Raw genomic sequence first — 27030 nt, 5'->3', positions numbered from 1 at the left:
ACCAAACATGAGAAACAAGACCACTAGGCCAAGCCTAGGGTCCAAAGGAGATGAAAAAATCAAAACAGCAAGTGAAAATTATCCAAAATTACAATCAATCAATTTAGAAACAAATGCAATTGGTCCCATGCTCATATCCATCACCACTATCATTTCATGCATAAAAAGGCACCAAACATGCAATTTGCAACCTCAAAAGACCAAGCAGAAAGATCTCAATAAAATCCATATCAAAACAATTCAATTAATTCCACAAAAATTCAAGTCTAAACAGAACACATTCAATGAGTGGCATACCAATTTTCAGCTCATTTGGATCAATGGAAGTATGGAAATTAAATTCATAAAGTTCAGACAAGTTCAAGCAAGCCAACACATGGTATCCAAACAATCATCATCTTCCAATAATCATAAAACAGTGACAACATATGAGAAATGAATGGGATCAAAACCATGATGACCTATAATGTGTCTAGAATGCTCATACCAAATTTCACACTCATACAATCAATGATCAGAATTTCACAAGCAAAATGGCAACATGTGTCACATGGAATCAACAAAATGACCAAACAGAGGGAAAAATTCCAATCAAATAGGAAATGCCATTAATAAATCCAGAACAATTCACATGTCATCTCAACATACATATGTTCATTCATGCAAAGAATTAGCTCAATCCAACATACCTAGGCAAGGCAAATAAAATCATGAAATTCATCAAGCTTGGTGTGACACAAATTGTCACACCTCTATTCAAAAAATTCATATCTCAACATCCAAGGATCCAAAAATTGCAAACCACATATCAAAATCACCATCCAAGAGTCCAGAATAAGCACAAAACATTTCATGAATTTATTTGGAAACATCATCATTTCATGAGTGAAAAGGCAAGACATGTACAAATTGCATACATCCAATCAAACCCTGGGCATTTTTAATTTTCACACGTGCACAAAAATCACAAAAATCACCATTAAATTCTACACATTACAAGGAGCATGGTGAAAAAAACCTCACAAAATTTGGACCAGAAATGAGTGATTTGTGAATTTTTAAAGTTGTGGATGGAATTGAAATGAAAATTGAAAAAGAAATGAGAAATAATGAAATAATAAACTCAGAAATGGCAAAAGCGTAATATTAAAACACAAGAGCAAAACGGCGCCGTTTCAATTAGAAGCCATGGCGCGTTCCTATTGGACAAGGCTTGGCGGTAAACACAATTTGAAAGCAAGGCCAAGGTTTTGAAGATCAAACGCGTCTTCATCGTGTTCTTGAACAAGAACACTTACAGAAAATCCAGAAAAATCACATGAACATTTTTCATCCAAAATACACAAACTATATATCATCGTGACCGTCTTTCAACAAGGATTAAGGATATGGAACTGGTTTCTCCTAATTCTCAACACATTAACCGGATCGATCGAAAAAAGAAATGAGCATCAAACTTCAAATCACGATTACTCATCCGACACTTAACCAAATCAAAAACTAAAAGCATCATGATAATCTACAATCCAAGACCTACAAAAGCCATCTAACAATTCAAGCAATGGAGAAATTCGAAACCTAACCTCTTGGAGATGGCAGACGCGAATTTGTGCTTTTCCAGGTGCAAAAGCCAAAAACAGATGAAGCTTGAGGCTATGGAAGGTGATTGCAATGCTTAGCTCGATCCAAAATAGCTCCAGATGCAAGAACTAGCAAAAGGCCATGGAAATGCAAGCTTGCAACAGTCCACGATCTTCAATGGTATGGCGATGGATTGGTGAAACAGATGTGTATTAAGGCTTGTGGAGAGTGAATCAAACAAGAATCGTCCAATTTGATGAAGAATTCATGATGAAATGTTGAAAAATGTGTGATGAGATCTTGGAGAATTTGAGAGAATTGGAGGGAAAAACAGTTACAAATCTTGAAGAATGTGATGTAATTAGCAATTCTGTTACAGTTAATAACTTATACCAACTTCTTAATCCACCTCTTAATCTCAATTATCAAAAATCAAGTGATTAGCATAATTGCATTTTTAAGTGTTATGTCAAAAATGACCTTCTCCAAATTGGCAATGGAACAGTGCAATATCAGTTGGAGCAAGTTCTAAATAGCATATGTGATGTGTTGGAATGAACCTCATGTGCAAAAACCATGTAAATCTCAAATTCACATGTTCACACCAAAAATGCTAAATAGTCCACTTGAAAAATGACTTTTTGCCTTGACCATTTTTGATGAATTTTGGTTATTCACCATGAAAGTACATATGAAATGGGGTTTGCTTAAAGAAAGATCATCCATTTTGGCCATTCCATGTGAAAGTTATGCCACTTTGAATTTAGGCATTTTTGGAAAATGATTTGATCATATCTTGCTAACCATTCATGAGAAATTCAAGTTCTTGGACTTTTTGGAAAGGTGAGAGCAAGATCTACAACTTTCATGTTGAACAAAATTTCATTTGAAGCATTTTTGGACATGTAATTTTGAGGTGAAAAACTTTCCATTTTTGGAAACTTTCATTACAAGTCACTTTCCATTTTTGGAAAGTTTTCTCCTGACTTTATTTTCTTTATTCTTGATGTTTGAAATGTCAAACGAAACTTGTTTCAACATGAATGAAGTGTATCCAACCCTCTCCCACCTCCAAATCCATCAAATCAAGCACAGTTGACCACAGTTGACTTTTCTGATTGATAGATGAATTTGGTCAGGCACTGATCAAGTTGAGCCTCAAACTCCTGATGAAATGGCTCAATGATGAACCCCTAGCTTCCATAAGCTCAATATAATCACATGATGATCCCCATATCCATTGTAGACCCCCTCTCCATGCCATGCCATGATTGGCCCAATGCAGATGATTCAACTGATTAGGGTTGACCAGTGGTCAAAACCCTAATCCCAAGGTATCTGATCAATCTCTTGGATGATATCAAGACCATGATGATGATGATGTATCATTTCAACCAAGATGAAGATCAATCTCCTTGAGAAACCATGAAACCCTAATTTGAATCCCCACCCTCAGATGATTAATGATCCATTCAATGAAACCCTATCTTGCATACATCAATCTTTTATCTTCTGATCAAGACTTAGGAGGATGACTTGCACAAGGTTGCCATATGATATGCAATTATGCAATGCCTAATGACCTAAGAAATGCAATGCAATATGTTAAGCTAGTCCCAAGAGAGGAGGGTAAATTTTGAGGTGTTACAGCTGCCCCTATTCAATCCACTGTGAACCTGTCGATATGAATAGCCTCGGCTTTCAGATGATCAGGATGAAGAGTGATTGAATACCAAGAACAGACGAACAATTTGCACTCTGATGGGAAAAATAATTAACAATGCCTGTCAGAATCAGCAAAGAACAACCTTGAAAGAAAAATCCATCTGGTACGGAGAAAGTCGGCCTGATCACCGAAACAGAAACGTCCACCTGGATACCCAAAATAAATGGTAACACAGGGATAACCATGGCCTGAACACCACATATCCGCTGGGGATTACCATCTCTTTTTTCTATTGCTTTTCTTGAACCCCGAAAATTTTCTCTTTCTAACTGATAATCCCTTTTCATTTTCTTGAACCCCGAATTTTTTTTTTCGCGCCAATGATCCCGGATCACTGCATTTGAACCCCGACATCTTGTTTGCCAAAATAATGAACCCCATTCTCCCTTTGAACCCCAGTCGCCTGACGATGACTTGTGATCGCCATTGTGAACCCCGTTCTCCAGAAAATGCCTCAACATTTCCCTTTCTCCATTTGAACCCCGTTCTCCAGAAAATGCCTCAACATTTCCCTTTCTCCGTTTGAACCCCGTTCTCCGCTTTCTTGTGATAATTCCGCTGGCAATGTTGGAAATAACACCAAACACCACTCTGAGGGTGACATATCAGAGGGTACACCTTCGACCAGACATTAACTGATGACTGGGAAGGAACTCGACGTTTACTGGACATCGAATCAATGATGTTTACTGACACCCAAGAAAACTCGACCAGACACTTACTGATGGCTGGGAGGAAACTCGACGTTTACTGGACATCGAACAATGATGTTTACTGGACATCGAACAATGATGTTTACTGGACATCGAACAAGGATGTTTACAGGACATCGAACAAGGATGTTTACAGGACATCGAACAAGGATGTTTACAGGACATAGAACAAGGATGTTTACAGGACATCGAACAAGGATGTTTACAGGACATCGAACAAGGATGTTTACAGGACATCGAACAAGGATGTTTACAGGACATCGAACAAGGATGTTTACAGGACATTGAACAAGGATGTTTACAGGACATCGAACAAGGATGTTTACAGGACATCGAACAAGGATGTTTACAGGACATCGAACAAGGATGTTTACAGGACATCGAACAAGGATGTTTACAGGACATTGAACAAGGATGTTTACAGGACATCGAACAAGGATGTTTTACAGGACATCGAACAAGGATGTTTACAGGACATCGAACAAGGATGTTTACAGGACATCGAACAAGGATGTTTACAGGATACCCAAAATAAACTCGACCAGACAGAGATCGACACGACACTTACTGGTATCGCAAGAATACTGAACTCCTCAGAGTAACATCTTCAAACTTCCGTCTCGTACGACAGAAATCTTCCTCCAATATCGCGCTACTGGGGGGAATACCATTGACCCAACGTCACAATGCCGAACTCCTCGGAGTATCATCTTCACTGACCGGCAAAACCCATTCTCGAATGGTAACCACGGCTCAAGTCGCGCTGATCGCGTAACATTCCCATCTCGGTCCGACGGAAAAGTCTCCTCCAGTATCGCGCTACTGGGGAATATTGTTGTCACGATACCAAACTCCTCGGAGGAGCATCTTCACCTTTGGGCAAAACCACCTCTCAAACGATGACCACAGTTTGAGACTAGCTCATGCTTGCAATGATGCATGATTGATTTTTCTGCGTAATGCTCCATAATTATGGAAATGCTACGCGATTTATTATATGCAGTATGCTATGCTTATTCTACATGATGAATGCATAAAAAGTATCCCCCTCAAGGGACTCTTCTGGGGAGCTCGAGACACTCTGCTGAGGAACTCGCCATCACTCCGATCTCCACCCTACTGGGGAATAGCACTGCTGCTGGTGGGCAAAGGCAACCCTTGCCGGGGATAACCTCCTTTGCACCCGATCCGCTTGGAATTGCTGGGGTAGCACTACCAACGCACTCTGTGGGGATACACCAATCTTGACTAGCTGGGGATAAGAATCCCAACTCTGCTTGAGACACTACCGCACACAGATACTTCCGCTGGGGAGACTACAACCTTCAGGCCTGGCGACTGGGGAAGCATCGATCTGAAACCTGCTGGGGATAACCATCCTGACCCTGCTAGGGAAGCCACAGACCTTGGATCTGCTGGGGAATTAGTCCTCACAACTCTGCTTGGGGAGATGAGGCAACTTTGGTACTGAACACCCTCCGACTCGTCGAACCCTGGCATTCATATCCAACTCCCATGTCGGTTTTCCAATTTTGAGAACTCCCAGACTCATCTGGACTTTTCTGCTCCATCATCTTGTATTCCAAACCGCTCCGCGCTTGACGGAGAGCGAACTTCTGGGATTATACAGACTTTTCAATTTTCAGACTTTGAAGAGTCTTCTTGATTAATTCCAAGGATCGTCGTACGTCTCGCCGTCTTTTCACCATTCTTCTATTCATTCGTCCCTGGTTGGACTCCATGGGGATTGTTTCGTCACAAGCTTCCACATCACAACCTGCAAGTGAGTGAAAATACCTAACAGTACCTGCAAAAGAGATCGTTAGATAAAACCGTGCCCCAGGCGTGTCAAGATTTCAACACTTGGGTCACCCAACCTTCCGAATAAGATTTCAAGTTTCAATCTTATAAGCATGCCTTGGAAGGGACCTGTATGTCTAAAAATGCAAAATTCTTTATCACAAACAATTGGATGTTTTTGCAATCAAAGCGGTAATGAAAAACAAAAACAAAATTATTTGACTGAATATGCATTTTATTGATTGAAAAGTGTGTGACTCAAATTGAGCAATACAAAGGAAGCAATTCCTGAAAAGAGGTAATTGCGCATAAAAGGAAAAATCTATCCTAATGGCAATGTGAAACCCGTGATCTCATCGAGTTCCAACTCGGTTACACCCCATATGTCCTCAGACTCTCCTTGCTTTCTGCCTTCTGAACAAAACGATTCCGACCGATCCCTACCGGGTATTATCCATGATGCCTTAACCAAAGCGCAAACGATCATGCCAGACGCAGTTGTTCGTTTCAATCCCTCTCTTGCCTGGACCGCCCTTTCGGGTTTTCAGTCCACCGGAATACCCATTTTTGCCCAAGTCGCCTTTTCAGGTTTTCGACTTGCCGGGTGTATATTTTTTCATTTTATCCCTAATTTTTGCCCGAACCTTTTCATTCTATTTTTTGGTTCGCCGGGATGCCCATTTTTGCCTGGACTGTTTTATTTTTTCGTCCAGCGGGTCTCTTTACACGAAGTATTTTTTAACTGCGTCAGCATCTGCAGGGGATGGAAAATCCTCACCACTCATGGTCGTCAGCAACAAGGCTCTGTCGGAGAAAACCTTCTTGACCACGAATGGACCTTCATAATTAGGTGTCCACTTGCCCCTTCGATCGTTTTGAGGAGGAAGGATCCTTTTCAATACCATATCACCTACGTGATATACCCGAGGTCGCACCTTTCTATCAAAAGCACGCTTCATCCTTTGCTGGTACAACTGCCCATGACAGATGGTTGCCAGCCTCTTTTCCTCAATCAGTCTCAGCTCCTCATACCGGGTCCTTACCCATTCAGCCTCTTGCAATTTCACGTCCATCAGGACTCTCAAAGAGGGAATCTGAACCTCAACCGGTAGCACGACTTCCATCCCATACACCAATGAGAAAGGAGTTGCCCCAGTAGATGTACGCACCGATGTTCAGGATACCAGCTTCATACTCCATCACACTGCTGGTGCATTCAAATGCTAGTCGAGTAGCAAAAAGGAACGTGGGATCCTTTTGGTGCAACCAAAAACGGCACTAACTCCTTCACATTAACCCCATCAGACATCAGAATCCGTTCGGATTCGGGGTCAGGCCCCTCCTCCGGGATCGGTCACTCTCAATCTTTCGATTGGAGCACCTCGAGATGTCCTCATCAGGGAACTCAAACCTCATCGGTTGATAATTCTCAATGGGTTGCGGAGCGACGTAGTCAGACAATACACCCCTTGATTGTTTTCTGAGCGGTGTACTGAATATCGTATTCAAACAAAATCATTGGCCCTTTCGCAACCCGTCCGGTCATTGTTGGCTCTTTCAGAAATCTACCTGATCAGATCCATCTCGAAATCCACAAAGTGGTATGAACCAGCATATACTGTCTCAGTCGGCGAGCAGCCTATGCCAAAGTACATCAAGTTTTCTCGAACAGTGAATGTATTGCTTCACAGTCGGTAAACTTTTTGCTAAGGTAAATTGCATGCTCTTTTCGACCAGACTCGTCATGCTGCCCCAGTACACACCTCATAGACCCCTCGAGGGCCGTCAAGTACAAATTAATAGTCTATCTCCATAGGGAGGCAACAGAATCGGAGGCTCCTGCAACTTATTCTTTTATTTTTTCAATGTCCCTTGGCAATCATTATTCCACCTGACCGTTTGATCTTTTTTTTTCTTGAATGGGTTCCCACGTGGCTGTTAGGTGAGATGTGAACCATGACATGTAGTTCAATCTACCTAAGAAACCACGAACCTTTTTTTCTGTTCTCGGTTCATGCACTTCTCTTATTGTTTGTTTTTTTTTTCTTTTTTTTTTAAGCAGGATCAACCTCGATTCCTCTTTTACAATAAACCCCAACAGCTTACCGGACCGCACTCTAATAGTGCACTTATTTGAATTCAACCTCAGTTTGAATGGTCTCAACTGGTCCAACAGCTTGGCCAGATCTGCCAGATGCCCCTCTTCTGTTTGGGACTTTGATATCATGTCATCAACATAGCATTTGATTCCACGATGAATCATATCATGAAACAAAGTCACTCTGATACGTGGCATCGACGTTCTGCTTCTTTCGAGGACAGTCTTCTCTCCATGGTAGCTTGTGCGCAACGACACCGGTATCCGACCCTGGCACATCCTGACACGACCAGGCAAAGGTATCCGCATGCTCTTTCAACAGGGCTACCATTCTGCTCTTGACTCGCCTCTGAAGCGGCTCCCATTTTCATTTCCTTTCTGACCTCGGCGGTATACCGGTTAACAAGCTCAACTCGCTCTTCACGCGGCTGAATCACCTTCTCCTCTTATTTCAACAACCTGGCTAGTTCCAGCAGATCACAATCTTCTTCGCCTTATTCTTCGGCATGATAGATCGGACTGTCAAAGTCATATGAGGTGTAACCAAATTGTTATCAATGAGATCCAGAGAATTACTTTTCGAAGTCGGAACGAGACAAAACACCAGGAAAGAAAATGAAAACAAACATTGCCATTTTTATTTGTTTTAAAACTGCAAAAATAAATGAAAAACAGGGAACACCGCTTTTAATTGAAAAACATCTATTTATTTATGATGCAAATGTTGCAAAATGAAACATGAGGTGGCCCTTACAATGGACCAATACGTTTCGGGCAAAACGTATGGCTTTCATGCAAGTAAAACTGAAAAACAAGAATTATTACTCTTCCAGTAGAGTGACAGTGATGATCTTTTTTAGGCCTTCCAGTTCTGGGTATCCATCCCTGGCATACACGGTTTTATCCAACCATCAAACTTGCAATCACTATCAGACCCTTCACTTACTGCAAAGGCGTGATCCGAATCTTCAACAATTGCACCCACCATCGCCTGACCATGTGCCGACATAGGATTAGCATTAACATTTGGTGATGGCGAAAAATTAATGGCCTTAGAGTCTACCAGATCCTGGACAACATGCTTAAAAGCTCTACAACCCTCAATGTTATGCCCTGGTGTACCAGAATGGAATTCACACTGGGCGTTCTCATCATAATTGGGCGGCCTCTGGTCTGATCTTAAGGGAACCATCGTCCTTGGCTGAACCAACCCAAGATCCATCAATTTCTTAAACAGAACAGCATATGTCACGGGCGGCTTATCAAAATGACGATCAATCCCTTTACCCCTCGCTTGGTACCCGGCTCTCTGTTGGGGTGGCTGACGTTGCTGTCGTACCGACTGATTACCAGCAGGGGTGGTTACCGCAGCAGTGTGCTGGTAGTAACGATCCCTACCGTGTCCCCTTTGGGCATACACAACACTTGATTCTCCCTCATTCTTCCTTTGGCCATTTCCGAAGGGCTTCTTCGATCCTGATGATGAAGCATTACCACCCTGGATCTTCCCCATTCTTAGCCAACTTTCGATTCTCTCCCCAGCCACCACAATGTCAGCAAAGTTAGTGACGGGATAACCCACCATTCTTTCAGCAAATGCCCCCTGCAGGGTACCCATGAAGAGATCAGACATCTCTCTGTCCACCAGTGGAGGTTGCACTCTGGCAGCCAACTCCCTCCACCTCTGAGCATATTCTTTAAACCCCTCATTGTTTTTCTGAGACATACCCTGCAGCTGGGTACGACTCAGAGCCATATCATCATTGTTTATCTTGCTAGTTCTTGATATCTGAATACTTGAGCTTGGTGTACCACTCCAGTGAGCCTCCGGACAGGCTGTCCTGGAAGAAATACATCCACAGCTTTTGGTCCATGGTGTATGCAGAGATCTTACGGACGAAAGCCTGAAGATGCGTCTCGGGGCAGGAACTCCCATTGTAACGATCAAACGCGGGCGCTTTGAATTTCTGCGGAATCACAATCCCCTCCACTAGCCCCATGTTTGACATATTGACCACCCCAGGAGTGGCATAACTCTCCAAAGCTCTGATTTTTTCAGCCAGCAGCTGAATCTCTTTGTTCTGTGGTGGGGCACCGTATTGACCGAACGGTTCATTGTGCATCGAGAACTGATCTGCCTCTCGGTCTTCTTCTCTGTCATCTTCCACCCCGAAGAAAGGCGGGAACAGACTGTCCTTCATATTCTGACCAGGTTGACCACCTGTGGCAGCGCCAAACCCACCAGCATTATTATTTACCATACCCGCAGTTGCCCTTTTGCCACCATCTCTAGAACCACCCAGCCCCTGGTTGGAGACACCATCCAGGTTGACACCGCTGTTAGCAGCTGAGGCCCGCTCGAGCTTCTCAACTTTGTCAGCTAGAGCTTTCTGACCAACTGCAAAACCCTGCATGATGTTGATCAGCTCATTCATTTTATCTTTCAGCTCGAGAACGTCTGTATTTGGGAGATCCATCAGTCTGGGAGTATTGCGTCGCGTGAAGTATCTGTGAGGGCGTGTTGAGTGCAAAGGTACAACTCTACGAGCACGAGCAATGATTCCTGCAGCAATCAAGCACGTTAGAACCCGACATCTGCAAAACAGCAAACAGGTTAATATGCATGAATGCAACGTCTATCCATAGGAGGAAGCTCCTGTCTTTTGATCCTGGTCTCATTGAGACAGATAATATTTCGACAATAACATTCTGACATCAGGATGTCTCTCAACCAGAATCTCAACCGAAAATGTTCCCTGAGTATGGATAGACATGAGTTAGACGCCGATGAATGCAAAATGTGAATGATGTTGATGCGTGAATGCAATGCATTGCCATCCTCCAAGTCATCTGATCATCTGTTGCTCTGAAACCTGATCTCTGAACTAATCACAACCATCTGAGGTACGGATTAACCATAAATCCAACTCAAGGGTTCCGAAATAAACGGAACTGAATGATACACCATCATCATCACCAGACAATCTCTGAGCAGATAACCTCAGTTCTCTTAATCGGCCCGGGGAATCCTGAAATAAACGGATCCCCACTGATAAATAACGCGGACAGCACTTCGGCGTCTCGGAAATAAACGGCCATAAATCCGACTTATAAATAGGACTCTGATCACCGGGACCAAAAGTCACCATCAAAGTCACCATCTGAACATGCATATGAAAGAATCACCCTCCCCTCACAGGTAAATTCTAATCAGGTCATCCTAAGGCGGATAATAGTCTCGACAATCGGGCAGAGATACTCAATGGGTTTGCCCTTTCGGGTGTGCCATTGTAGCTCTCTTGAGATCATCTAAACCAAAGATCCGGGAAATGATCGGTCACCAGAGTCAATAGCTCAAAAGAGGTAACCCAACCAAAGTGGAAAACCCCACTGAGGAAGAGCACTCTCAGATGAACCTCGTCCGGCTTGTGGTATGTCACGTCGCAACAGCATGCCCAACCGGCATGTGAGGAACGTGAGACCACGCTAATCCTAGGTGTATACTCGGGCCTGGGTTTTAGCCCCACTCAGAACACCCACCCCAAAACAGAAGAACCACCTGTACAGAGGACGGCAACATGATAATATGATGCATGCAAATATTTATGCAAATATATACACAACAGAATAACAAATGCAATAAATAGAACACAAGCAACCTAAACTATCCTAGAACGCTAGGAGAGACTCGCTTAGGGAAAATGGACCAGCGCAGGTCAACATTTCTATCCCCAACAGAGTCGCCAGCTGTTGCATCCGCGAAAAACAACCGGCGGGCTAAAACAAAAACAACACAGAGCCGCCACCGTGCGTTATTTATCCCAAAAGAGGGAAAGGAAACGCTCGAAGTAAACCTGGGAAAAGCATGGTCTCGCGACCAAAGAGAATGGGATCGGGAGTCGGTTACGCAAGGGGAAGGTATTAGCACCCCTCACGTCCGTCGTACTCGACGGGATCCACGCTCTAAAAGAAAGAAAAGGTTGCTAAAACAAACATCACACACACACACACACCGAAGACAACACAGGTGGGGGAAAAAAGGAGAGGGCTCGCTAGGACATCGCATCTTATGCCTACGTATCTCGTCTGGAACGAGAATCAGAGCTGCCGTAGTTCGGCTCACGCACGCCAAACAAGACACACACAAACACGGGCAAACTTGGAACCCGAACGCCAATCGCTGGACTTACATCGGCTTCCGAACCAAACAAACACAATCAGGATACGGACAGCCAATCGTTGGGCTTACATCCATATCCTGACACACAAGAGGGTTAACAAGAAAACACACACAAAAAAGGAAAAAAGTGCCCGGAGAGACCTCACACGGTCTCCTGCCTACGTAGCTCATCTGGTATGAGGATCAGGGCGATGTAGTTCCCCTGAACGGGAAAGAAATTCTAGCCAGAAACCAAGGGGAGACACACTACTAGGGAGCTGTACTCGAGCCTAGTGTTATCATGCATCATTGCCCTATGTTGTGGTTTATATCTACTTGCACAACAGCAAGCTAATCCTAACCAGGAAAAACAAGCATGCAAGCATCAATCAAAATAAAACAAACATTCCACATAGCACACACTATATCCAGTCAAGTGAGGCTCAAACAAGGGTGGATTGCCGAGGCAAGTCAACTGTACAGGGTAGTATTCGCTCTTAACCCTGACATTGAGAGTCAGGGTGAAGCAGATGAAAGGTGAGTGAAGATGAGACTTCACAGCTCTTATCCCTGGCCAGGGAGAGCTTCAGACAAAGGAGTGTGGGTTCAGAATGGAGGGACCCTTCTACGCTCAAGACTCTGACTCAACTGTACAAATGTACAAGATCTTGGGTTAATGTCCCAATGCGTCAACACAGTGGTGTGAGTAGAGGGACGACTCAACAAGAATAGCGGGGGATGGATTGCACATCCCTTGGGTTCCGCCAATTGCCTCACAGAGGTCTTTACCTGCTTGGGGACAAAAGTAAACAATCACAAACATCGCCTCTTAAGAAGGACTTCAGACAGTTGCCTGGCTAAATAACAAGCCAGGTCTTCCAGACTACATGGAGACAAGAGAGTCTACCTCAACTGGTTTATACAACCAAGCAGCAGCACAGCAAGTTATTAAAGAACTAAAGCGACTATGGTACCTGGAATCAATCAAGTACAGTCAGTATACCAGACAAACCAACATTAAACAGCAAAAGTCAAACAGTTAATCTGTACAGTCAACCAATGCAATGTGCAAAGCACAATCAACTCAATTGAGTCAAGCATCCTACAAAACAATACAAGTTAGTTTACAGCAAGCAACCAAACTCAATTTAATCAACTTGCATTTTTCTCCTTAAAGCCTTTGCATCTCAACCTGAAAATCCAAACCAAACATGAGAAACAAGACCACTAGGCCAAGCCTAGGGTCCAAAGGAGATGAAAAAATCAAAACAGCAAGTGAAAATTATCCAAAATCACAATCAATCAATTTAGAAACAAATGCAATTGGTCCCATGCTCATATCCATCACCACTATCATTTCATGCATAAAAAGGCACCAAACATGCAATTTGCAACCTCAAAAGACCAAGCAGAAAGATCTCAATCAAATCCATATCAAAACAATTCAATTAATTCCACAAAAATTCAAGTCTAAACAGAACACATTCAATGAGTGGCATACCAATTTTCAGCTCATTTGGATCAATGGAAGTATGGAAATTAAATTCATAAAGTTCAGACAAGTTCAAGCAAGCCAACACATGGTATCCAAACAATCATCATCTTCCAATAATCATAAAACAGTGACAACATATGAGAAATGAATGGGATCAAAACCATGATGACCTATAATGTGTCTAGAATGCTCATACCAAATTTCACACTCATACAATCAATGATCAGAATTTCACAAACAAAATGGCAACATGTGTCACATGGAATCAACAAAATGACCAAACAGAGGGAAAAATTCCAATCAAAAAGGAAATGCCATCAATAAATCCAGAACAATTCACATGTCATCTCAACATACATATGTTCATTCATGCAAAGAATTAGCTCAATCCAACATCCCTAGGCAAGGCAAATAAAATCATGAAATTCATCAAGCTTGGTGTGACACAAATTGTCACACCTCTATTCAAAAATTCATATCTCAACATCCAGGGATCCAAAAATTGCAAACCACATATAAAAATCACCATCCAAGAGTCCAGAATAAGCACAAAAAATTTCATGAATTTATTTGGAAACATCATCATTTCATGAGTGAAAAGGCAAGACATGTACAAATTGCATACATCCAATCAAACCCTAGGCATTTTTAATTTTCACACGTGCACAAAAATCACAAAAATCACCATTAAATTCTACACATTACAAGGAGCATGGTGAAAAAAACCTCACAAAATTTGGACTAAAAAAAACCTCAGAAATGAGTGATTTGTGAATTTTTAAAGTTGTGGATGGAATTGAAATGAAAATTGAAAAAAGAAATGAGAAATAATGAAATAATAAACTCAGAAATGGCAAAAGCGTAATATTAAAACACAAGAACAAAACGGCGCCATTTCAATTAGAAGCCATGGCGCGTTCCTATTGGACAAGGCTTGGCGGTAAACACAATTTGAAAGCAAGGCCAAGGTTTTGAAGATCAAACGCGTCTTCATCGTGTTCTTGAACAAGAACACTTACAGAAAATCCAAAAAAATCACATGAACATTTTTCATCCAAAATACACAAACTATATATCATCGTGACCGTATTTCAACAAGGATTAAGGATATGGAACTGGTTTCTCCTAATTCTCAACACATTAACCGGATCGATCGAAAAAAGAAATGAGCATCAAACTTCAAATCACGATTATTCATCCGACACTTAACCAAATCAAAAACTAAAAGCATCATGATAATCTACAATCCAAGACCTACAAAAGCCATCTAACAATTCAAGCAATGGAGAAATTTGAAACCTAACCTCTTGGAGATGGCAGACGCGAATTTGTGCTTTTCCAGGTGCAAAAGGCAAAAACAGATGAAGCTTGAGGCTATGGAAGGTGATTGCAATGCTTAGCTCGATCCAAAATGGCTCCAGATGCAAGAACTAGCAAAAGGCCATGGAAATGCAAGCTTGCAACAGTCCACGATCTTCAATGGTATGGCGATGGATTGGTGAAACAGATGTGTATTAAGGCTTGTGGAGAGTGAATCAAACAAGAATCGTCCAATTTGATGAAGAATTCATGATGAAATGTTGAAAAATGTGTGATGAGATCTTGGAGAATTTGAGAGAATTGGAGGGAAAAACAGTTACAAATCTTGAAGAATGTGATGTAATTAGCAATTCTGTTACATTTAACAACTTATACCAACTTCTTAATCCACCTCTTAATCTCAATTATCAAAAATCAAGTGATTAGCATAATTGCATTTTTAAGTGTTATGTCAAAAATGACCTTCTCCAAATTGGCAATGGAACAGTGCAATATCAGTTGGAGCAAGTTCTAAATAGCATATGTGATGTGTTGGAATGAACCTCATGTGCAAAAACCATGTAAATCTCAAATTCACATGTTCACACCAAAAATGCTAAATAGTCCACTTGAAAAATGACTTTTTACCTTGACCATTTTTGATGAATTTTGATTATGCACCATGAAAGTACATATGAAATGGGGTTTTCTCAAAGAAAGATCATCCATTTTGGCCATTCCATGTGAAAGTTATGCCACTTTGAATTTAGGCATTTTTGGAAAATGATTTGATCATATCTTGCTAACCATTCATGAGAAATTCAAGTTCTTGGACTTTTTGGAAAGGTGAGAGCAAGATCTACAACTTTCATGTTGAACAAAATTTCATTTGAAGCATTTTTGGACATGTAATTTTGAGGTGAAAAAATTTCCATTTTTGGAAACTTTCATTACAAGTCACTTTCCATTTTTGGAAAGTTTTCTCCTGACTTTATTTTCTTCATTCTTGATGTTTGAAATGTCAAACGAAACTTGTTTCAACATGAATGAAGTGTATCCAACCCTCTCCCACCTCCAAATCCATCAAATCAAGCACCGTTGACCACAGTTGACTTTTCTGATTGATAGATGAATTTGGTCAGGCACTGATCAAGTTGAGCCTCAAACTCCTGATGAAATGGCTCAATGATGAACCCCTAGCTTCCATAAGCTCAATATAATCACATGGTGATCCCCATATCCATTGTAGACCCCCTCTCCATGCCATGCCATGATTGGCCCAATGCAGATGATTCAACTGATTAGGGTTGACCAGTGGTCAAAACCCTAATCCCAAGGTATCTGATCAATCTCTTGGATGATATCAAGACCATGATGATGATGATGTATCATTTCAACCAAGATGAAGATCAATCTCCTTGAGAAACCATGAAACCCTAATTTGAATCCCCACCCTCAGATGATTAATGATCCATTCAATGAAACCCTATCTTGCATACATCAATCTTTTATCTTCTGATCAAGACTTAGGAGGATGACTTGCACAAGGTTGCCACATGATATGCAATTATGCAATGCCTAATGACCTAAGAAATGCAATGCAATATGTTAAGCTAGTCCCAAGAGAGGAGGGCAAATTTTGAGGTTTTACAGGATGGAACACGGTTAACTGTGTAAGCTGCTGTCAACAGCGCATGTCCCCAAAAGGAGTTTGGAAGATCGGCGTGACTCATCATGGATCGGACCATGTCTAACAGGGTTCGATTTCTTCTCTCAGATACACCATTCCATTGGGGTGTTCCAGGAGGAGTGAGTTGGGATAGGATCCCACACTCTTTCAGATGGTCATCAAACTCTAGGCTTAAATACTCACCACCTCGATCTGATCGAAGAGTTTTAATATTCTTACCTAGTTGGTTTTGTACTTCATTCTTGAATTCTTTGAACTTTTCAAAGGATTCCGATTTGTGTTTCATTAAATACACATAACCATATCTACTGAAATCATCAGTAAATGTGATGAAGTATTGAAAACCTCCTCTGGCTGGTATGTTCAGTGGTCCACATACATCAGTATGTATGAGTGCCAACAGATCACTAGGTCCTAAGAATTGTGTCTCTTTGGAGCCTTACACTGCTTGGGTTAGGAAGAGAGCTTCTAAGTATCTCATGTCGTACGAGTATCCGAGACCTACACCTTTGGTTGTGGTTGGGCCTTCAACCCTCCCTGATTAAGGAGTTGAGGAGTTGAGAGACGAAGACCGTTCACATGCTTGGATCCGTGAACGAGAGGAGTTGCTTCAGCAGATTAAGGAGAAGGACGCTTTGATTGAGTTCCTCGAACATCAGGTTATTGATGATCCTGATGAAGCATGGACTTCTCTACTTCCTTAGTCTTCCATATTTTGGAAGAGGAAGTACGATCGACTCGCCAAGGAGAAAGCAAATATGGAGGCAGCCTATGAGGAGGAGGTGAAGAGGCTTCGTGCATCTTATCTTCCTGTGTCCCGAGCTTTAGATGATTGTTTCTAGGGATCCATAGGATGATTATTTTCCTTTTTCTCTTATATTTGGTTACCAATGTTGTACTCCTTTGGTGTAAAAAATATATTTTCCAGATATTATTGATAAGATGTTTCCATATGTGATAAAAATGTGATATTTCCCAAAATTTGCATATAGAACTCTAAAGTTCCTCTGAAATAAAAAAACAAATCATATGCACAAGCATTGCATGCATCATGTGCATAAGCAGGTTTTGCTCCAGGCTTCTTGTCCTATGGTCTAACTCTGTGTTCTTCATTTATTTTAAAGACAAGCTGACTCACCGGTACTACACCAGAGCCAACTCCTCGAGACTGATGGATCATTTGGAACAAGAGAACCGCGAGCTGAAGGAGGAAGTAGCCAGATTGACTGCCCTGATGGAGTCATTCCTAGCTGCCCAGAGCCAGTCTCCTCCAACACCTGCAACTCCTCCCTAGAGGACGGTCATTTTTGAGGTCGTAACTTCTACTGTGCCTGCTGCAATAGCTCACTTGGCGCCATCCATGCCAGCCGGGTTCCCTTGGGAATGCCCGCCAACTTTGTGCCAGAGGTTTTGCTCCAACTCTTGCTTCTTTGCCGGCATCTAGCCCGGTCATGTCCGTGCCACCTTCTGTTGTGCACACTTTACCAAGGGCTGAAGATACCATCTATCATTCTGAGCCATCTGAGGGCCCAGACGTTTATGAGAAGATGGATGACATGAAAGACCAATTCCTTGAGCTTTGTAAGGAACTAAAGACTTTGAGGGGGAAAGACCTCTTTGGTAAGAGTGTTGTTGAGTTGTGCCTTGTGCCCAACGTAAAAATACCTATTAAATTCAAAGTTCCGGACTTTGAGAAGTATAAGGGAAACACATGCCCTCTCAGCCACCTTGTGATGTATGCTCGCAAGATGTCGACGCAAACTGATAATGATCAACTGCTCATCCACTATTTCCAAGACAGGCTGTCTGGTGTCGTTCTCCGGTGGTACATGGGTCTGGAAAGTTCAAACATCGGCTCTTTCAACGATCTTGGCGAGGTCTTCGTCAAGCAATATAAATATAATGTGGATATGGCTCCTGATAGGGACCAGTTGAGGGCGATGTCCCAGAAAGAGAAAGAGACCTTCAAAGAGTACGCCCAGAGGTGGCGTGAATTGGCAGCTCAGATAGTGCCACCATTAGAGGAGAAAGAGATGACCAAGATCTTCTTGAAGACCTTGAGCTCATTTTATTACGAGAAGATGATAGCCAGTGCTCCCTCAGACTTCACCGAGATGGTGAATATGGGGATGAGACTGGAAGAAGGGGTCCGTGAAGGACGTTTAACTCGAGAGGAAGGATCTTCAACAAAGAGATATGGAAGTTTTGCAAAGAAGAAGGAGGGAGAGGCACACGCTATGTCTTCCCATGTTAAGAGAAGACCCTTTGAGAAGAGGAAGATTACTCGCCCAGTCAATAGTTAGCATCAGGTGGCTTATATAACTCCTGTTTTCAGGGAAGCTCAACATTATCAGCAACCACAATCTCAGCAATTTTAGCAACAACAACAGCGTCCATAACAGCAGGCCTACCAGCCTCGAAACAACAACAACAATGTCAGCACCAACTATGAGAGAAAGAGGGTCACCTTTGATCCAATTCCGACGACTTATTCTGAACTCTATCCATCTCTGATCGATAGAAAGTTAATCACTCCGCGAGACCCTCCCGCTGTACCTGCTAACCCTCAGTGGTGGTACAAGCCTGAGTTTCACTGTGTATATCATTTCGGTGCTCCCAGACACAACGTAGAGAACTGTTATCCCCTGAAGATCAAGGTGCAAGACCTTGTGAGAAGTGGAATTTTGTTTTTCGAGGACGTAGGTCCGAATATGAAGAAGAACCCACTACCCGAGCATGGGAAGTCTGTTAATATGGTCCAAGGCTGTCCTGGCAAGTACAAGGTTAAATATGTCAGTCATATCCGACAATCACTGGTTGAGATGCATCGCTTGCTGTGTGACTATAGCCATTATGAGCATGACCATGATAGATGTCGAGTCTGTTCTGTCAATCAGAGAGGTTGCCGCCAGGTGCGCAGAGATGTTCAAGAGATGTTGGACGGAGGAGTCATTGAGATCCTTCAAAATAGAAATGTTGACGAAGATGCTCTCGAAGTCAACGTGATTTCTCCAGTATTCTGGATACCTGAGCCTGTTGTCATCAAGTATGATGGTAGCAAGCACAAGGTTTCTCCTGCTCTGACTATTAAGCCAGTCGGTCTTGTACCGTGCTCTTCTGAGAAGGCGGTTCCTTATCGCTACAATGCTGTAGCGGTGGAAAGTGGGAAAGAGGTGCCTTTCCCTCTCCGGCTGTTGTTAATATTGCTGACGTTAGTGGTTTGACCCGCAACGGTCGTGTATTTTCAGCTCCGTTGAAGCCTCAAGTTGATGCTCGAGGAAGTGTTGATACTGGTTTTGTTGAATGCCCGAGTGGGAATGCTATGAGCGCTCCGAATCCGGCACTTGTTTCTAAGCCCTCCTCTACGTTGAGAACTCCTGCTTCTGCTGGCCCGAGTGGTAATGCGAAAGAAGATTGTGATGAGATGCTGAGGCTCATCAAGAGAAGTGAGTACAACGTTGTAGATCAGCTTCTACAAATGCCATCCAAAATATCTGTGTTATCATTGCTATTAAATTCAGAACCACATCGAGAAGCTCTGCAGAAGGTGTTAGATATGGCATACGTAGATCACAACGTCACGATCGAGCAATTTGACAGCATTGTTGCCAACATCACCGCTTGTAACAACTTGAGTTTTTGTGACACTGATCTCCCCGATGAGGGAAGAGACCACAACTTGGCATTACATATATCTATGAGATGCAAGGATGATGCCATGTCCAATGTGCTGGTGGACACTGGGTCGTCATCAAATGTGTTGCCAAAGTCCACTCTTACGAAGTTGTCATATCAACGGCCTCCAATGAGGGAGAAAAGGCTCTCCTGGTTAGCCATTTGTCTTCCTTCTCATATATAGATGCTGAGGATGAAGTTGGAACTCCGTTCCAAGCTTTGTCTATTGCTGAACCTATTAAGAAGAGAACTGCTTCATTTGCTTCCTACAAAGATGCAAAGTTGGCCATTGAGTATGGTGCAACTGCTGGTTTAGGACAAATGGTTGAGTTAGAAGACAATAAGTCCCGGGCTGGCATAGGCTATTCTTCTGGGGTCTTCAACAAGCAAGGATTGTTCAAGAGTGGAGGTTTCATCCATACTAATCAAGACGAAGAGGCTGCTGCCATTTTGGAAGAGGACGAAGAGGATTCTGGTAACTTCATCATCCCTGAAGGGATCTGCAATAATTGGGTCGCTGTGGATATTCCAACAGTTATCCATAAGTCAAAGTAATGTTCATTGTGTTTGAAAACCCTTCTCCCATGCCAAAAGGAGAAGTGATGACATAGTCGGCGCATAAATACAATGATATTTTCATTCAGTAAATTCATGTTAAATGTTTGTTTTTCCAATTATTTTCCCTTTTCGCTTCTGCATGAAATTGGTGATCACATAAAACCCTTTAAAAATAAAATAAAATCAATCTTTTCATCTGCATAATGATTTGCCTTGTTTGAATTCTAAAAGCTCTTTATATCCAAAAACATTATGCAGGTTGATCAAACCCATTGAACATAATGACCCAACACCATCTCCCAACTTTGAATTCCCTGTATTTGAGGCGGAAGAAGATGATGTTGAAGAGATTCCTGACGAGATTACCCGTCTACTCGAGCATGAAGAGAAAATCATTCAGCCGCATCTTGAGAATCTGGAAACAGTCAACTTGGGGTCTGAAGATTGTGTGCGAGAAGTGAAGATTGGGGCACTCCTGGAAGAATCTGTTAAGAAGGGGTTGATTGAGTTGCTACGAGAATATGTTGACGTCTTTTCCTAGTCATATGAAGACATGCCTGGTCTAGATACAAATATCGTGCAACATTACCTGCCTTTGAAGCCTGAGTGTGTACCTGTGAAGCAGAAGCTCAGAAGAACTCATCCCGATATGGTAGTAAAGATCAAAGAGGAAGTTCAGAAGCAAATTGATGTAGAGTTTCTGGTGACTTCTACATATCCTCAATGGGTGGCCAATATTGTGCATGTGCCTAAGAAAGATGGAAAAGTCCGGATGTGTGTGGACTATAGAGACTTGAATAAAGCTAGTCCGAAAGATGATTTTCCTTTACCACATGTTGATATGTTGGTAGATAATACAACTAAATTCAATGTCTTCTCATTTATGGACGGATTTTCCGGATATAATCAGATTAAGATGGCACCCGAGGATATGGAGAAGACAACATTCATCACACCTTGGGGAACATTCTGTTATCGAGTGATGCCCTTCGGTTTGAAGAACGCCGGAGCCACATATCAACGAGCTATGACTACCTTGTTTCATGATATGATGCATAAAGAGATTGAGGTATATGTTGATGATATGATCGCTAAGTCGAGAACGGAAGTTGAGCATGTAGAGCACTTGTTGAAGCTTTTTCAGCGTTTGAGGAAGTACAAGCTTCGTCTGAATCCCAACAAGTGTACATTTGGAGTCCGTTCCGGCAAGTTATTGGGCTTTATCGTTAGTGAAAGAGGTATTGAGGTTGATCCTGCCAAGGTCAAAGCGATACAAGAGATGCCTGCGCCCAAAGCTGAGAAGCAAGTCCGAGGTTTTCTTGGTCGCTTGAATTATATTTCCAGATTCATATCCCACATGACTACCACATGTGCGCCGATATTCAAGCTCCTCCAGAAAGATCAGTCCCATGACTGGACCGAGGATTTCCAGAAAGCTTTTGACAGTATTAAAGAATATTTGTCTGAGCCTCCGATCCTGTCTCCGCCTGTGGAAGGAAGACCATTGATTATGTATCTGATAGTCCTGGAAGACTCAATGGGTTGTGTCCTAGGTCAGCAGGACGGATCAGGAAAGAAAGAGTATGCCATCTACTATTTGAGTAAAAAAATTTATTGATTGTGAGTCTCGATACTCAATGCTTGAGAAAACATGTTGTGCTTTGGCTTGGGCTGCTAAGCGCTTACGTAAGTATATGATAAATCATACGACTTGGTTGATATCCAGAATGGATCCGATCAAGTATATCTTCGAGAAGCCTGCTTTAACTGGGAGGATTGCCCATTGGCAGATGTTGTTATCTGAGTATGATATTGAGTATCGAGCTCAGAAGGCTATTAAAGGTAGTATCTTGGCTGACCACTTGGCACATCATCCGATTGAGGATTATCAGTCAGTTTAGTACGACTTCCCAGATGAGGAGATTCTGTATTTGAAAATGAAAGATTGTGATGAGCCTATGATCGATGAAGGGCCAGAACCTGGTTCCAGATGGAGCATGGTGTTTGATGGCGCTGCAAATCAGTATGGAAACGGTATTGGGGCAGTGATTATTACTCCTCAGGGCACACATTTCCCTTTTACAGCAAGGCTAACTTTCAAATGCACGAATAATATGGCTGAGTATGAGGCCTGTATTATGGGATTGGAGGAATGCATTGATCTTAGGATCAAGCATCTTGATGTTTATGGTGATTCGGCCCTCGTTGTTAATCAGATTAAGGGTGAATGGGAAACGAATCAGCCTGGCCTCATCCCATATAGAGATTATGCGAGGAGGATTTCAACATTCTTTACTGAGGTTGACTTCCATCATATTCCTCGAGATGAGAATCGGATGACGGATGCTCTTGCTACACTTGCTTCAATGATTGTGGTAAGGCTTTGGAATGAAGTTCCTAATATCACTATGATGCGCTTGGACAGGCCAGCTCATGTGTTTGCAGTAGAGGAGGTGCAAGATGATAAGCCGTGGTATTATGATATCAAGTGTTTCCTTCAGAACCAGATTTACCCGCCTGGGGCATCTGTGAAAGATAGGAAAACTTTGAGGAGATTATCTGGCAGTTTCTACCTCAATGGTGATGTGCTTTATAAGAGAAATTTCGACATGGTGCTGCTCAGATGCGTGGATAGACACGAAGCAGACCTATTAATGACTGAGGTCCATGAAGGTTCGTTTGGTACTCATTCCAATGGACATGCCATGGCTAGAAAGATGTTGAGAGCAGATTACTATTGGTTGACGATGGAGTCTGACTGCTGCAAATATGTGAAGAAATGCCATAAGTGTCAAATTTATGCGGATAAGATTCATATTCCTCTGACACTTCTGAATGTGATTTCGTCACCATGGCCCTTCTCCATGTGGGGAATCGACATGATTGGCATGATAGAGTCGAAAGCGTCCAATGGACACAGATTTATTCTTGTAGCAATTAATTACTTCACCAAATGGGTCGAAGCCGTATCATATGCAAATGTGACCAAGCATGTGGTTGTGAAGTTTATCAAGAATCAACTCATATGCCGATATGGTGTGCCTGATAAGATCATTATTGATAATGGATCTAATTTGAACAACAAGATGATAAAAGAGCTGTGTAGCGAGTTCAAGATAGCACATCATAATTCTTCTCCTTATAGACCCAAGATGAATGGGGTTGTTGAAGCTGCTAATAAGAATATCAAGAAGATTATCCAGAAGATGGTTGTTACATACAAAGATTGGCATGAGATGCTGCCATTCGCTTTACATGGATATCGTACATCTGTCCGAACTTCAACAGAGGCAACCCCTTTCTCTCTTGTTTACAACATGGAAACTGTACTCCCAGTAGAGGTGGAGATCCCATCAATGAGAGTCTTGATGGAAGCCAAGTTGACTGATGCTGAATGGATTTAAAGTCGTTATGACCAGTTGAATTTGATTGAAGAAAAAAGATTAACTGCCATGTGCCATGGTCAGTTGTATCAGCAAAGGATGAAGAAAGCCTTTGATAAGAAGGTCAAGCCTCGTGTGTTCCGAGAGGGTGACCTTGTGCTCAAGAAAGTCTTGTCTTCCGCGCCCGATTCCAGGGGCAAGTGGACTCCAAACTATGAAGGTCCATATGTTGTCAAGAGAGCCTTCTCAGGCGGTGCATTGATACTTACAACTATGGATATGGAGGATTTCACTCGTCCTGTGAGTTCAGATGCAGTCAAGAAATACTTCGCCTAAAAATAAAAACAGAATAGCTCGCTAAGTTGAAAACCCGAAAGGGAGACTTAGGCAAAAAATGAGCGTCTCGGTGGATTGAAAACCCGAAAGGGCGATCCAGGCAAAAGTTAGAGACATGAAAAAAAAGAGAATACATATATCCCGCTAGATTGAGCATTCCACCCTGGGGCAATCTAGGCAAAAAAATTGGGATTTGGCAAGTAACTGCATCCTGACAAGACTTCGTTCTATGACTGTCATCCGTCAGAGACTCTCGCTCAGTCATCATGAACCGAAGCTTCAAATACATCGGATTCAGAATTGGTGGAGAAATGGTCATTATGTTTAATATAGCCCTTTTCCAAAATATATCACCAATTTCAAATTTGTTAAGATCTATGGAGTCTTGCCATTTGCAGACTACCATTCCATCAAATGAATTTGAGCCTTTATCCAATTATTTGCACTCTTATTTGTTTCTATTCAACAAATGTTTTGCATGTTTTAATTGAAAAAATATCATTGTTTTAAACAAAGTGAACATTCCCAATGATGAAAGGACACTGAGGATATCTTCAGTGCTCTCCCAAAGATGGTATGATTCTCAACAGGGTAAGACATTTGTTCATATTACTGGCGTGTTTATATCCTCTTCCTCCGGAACCTTTTGTAGCTTTTCCCCCTCAAGAAGAGCATGTGTTAAGGATATGCAGTCTCCTTTCTCCTCAGCAGGCGTGAGTTCTTGGTTCGGTGGACCCTTGGAAGCTTCTTATTGGTGGTTGCATCCCCACGAAGATCCATCATCCCCTTTGATAATTTCCCTCGGCGGAGTGGCCTCCCCAGCGGAACTTATCTGTACCATGGTCCCGTTTCGGATTTGAATGGTTGTTTACTCCCCTGCAGAGATCTTTGTTCCTAAATCCTGATGATAGGACGTTCTCCTTTGAGCCTGACTTTCTCTCTTGAGATGTAGTACCAGATGTTTACTCAATCGATCAGTGTACTCGTTTGTGTTGGATATGTCTGTTCTGTTAGCATTCATTATACATAAACCATACATACATGCATAATTTTGACATTCAGATATTCATGTTGCATCTTTTGCCATATATCTTTGTTTGTTATCTTCTGCTAGTTAGAATTATACTCCCAAGCAGATGTCTATGTCTGATCTCCCCAGTGAAGAGTCAGCCCCATAAGCAGAAAATGTTTAGCCTTTCTTCCATAGCCCCCACCGAGTTATGTCCTCGTGGATGATTGTTGTTTCTGTCTTCCTCCCAAACACATATATTGGGATGGAACTTCCCACTGAGTTATTCTCTCATAGGGACAAGTCTTGTTTCGTCATTGCTTCTCTAGTTCGATCCTAGATTGGTTGCTTGTGTCTGCTTCCTGCACTCCCCTGTGGTATAGATGAATAACTGCTCAGTAACCAGTAATTACCCATCTTTGCCTCGGCGGAGTCTGTTGGCTTTCTACCCTTATACCGGTAGTTATAAGTCCCATTTCTTTGGCTTTCTACCCTTATATCGATAGTTATAAGTCCCATTTCTTTGGCTTTATACCCTTATACCGGTAGTTATAAGTCCCATTTCTTTGGTTTTCTACCCTCATACCGATAGTTGCAAACCCCTGTTTCATCCCCTTGCAGAGTTAACCTTTTGTTCATCCTAATCGATGACGGTTACTTTTCCGTGGTTTTCTACACCGTATCCGGTAGATGTAATCCCCTCCTTGGCGTTTATCTTTATCCAAAATTCGGTATTGATATTTCTTCACCTTTTGGATATATCTCCCAGTAACCGGTGATATATCTCTTGGATAATTGCTCTGATAAAGCAATTTATCCCCAACGAGTTATCTCTCATTTACCCTTTTGCTGGTAATGATTGTTTCTTCCCCCTGGATTGGTCATCACTATATACCTAGTATTCGGTATCCCGATGTCCTTTCTTTTTCGGTCGATTTATCCTTTATTAACCCAGTAACCAGTTGTGGATAATCTTCCATGCGAGTATATTATCTATGTTCTGGCGGTAATAGATAATATGTCTCATGCACTCTCTGGTCGAAGTCCTCTGCTTTTCCCCAGTCGAGTAAGATTCGTATCCCTTTTATTGGAATTGAATGACCATCCTATAACCGAGTTATGCTTTTAGCCCTCTTTTGGAAGATGAGTGTCTTGGGAATATTCCCCAATTCACGCCTTGGTCGGTCACCTATTATATGCCTAGTAACCGGTATCCCTGGTGTTCCTTCCTCTCTGCTCCCTATTAATGACCTTTGTCCCCTGTGGAGTCAGATTTTTCCTGAGTTGAAACATACCTTTTAGGTTTTCCTCAGATGATTTTGGATGTTTGATATCTCTTACCCTTATACCGGTCTTAGATATTCATTCTCCCCGAGCATGTTGTTCTTTCACCCGTATACCGGTATTTTGATCACATGTCTCTTTGAGCTTATTACCCAGTAACCGGTAATACCTCATCCTGTTGCTCCCCCCAGAGGAATCCTGTTTAGATGCTCCCCGATGAGGTC

The sequence above is a fragment of the Lathyrus oleraceus genome, chromosome 5 (genome assembly GCF_024323335.1).
Source record: "Lathyrus oleraceus cultivar Zhongwan6 chromosome 5, CAAS_Psat_ZW6_1.0, whole genome shotgun sequence".
Taxonomy (NCBI): Eukaryota; Viridiplantae; Streptophyta; class Magnoliopsida; order Fabales; family Fabaceae; genus Lathyrus; species Lathyrus oleraceus.
Note: the sequence above shows the minus strand (reverse complement) of the source record.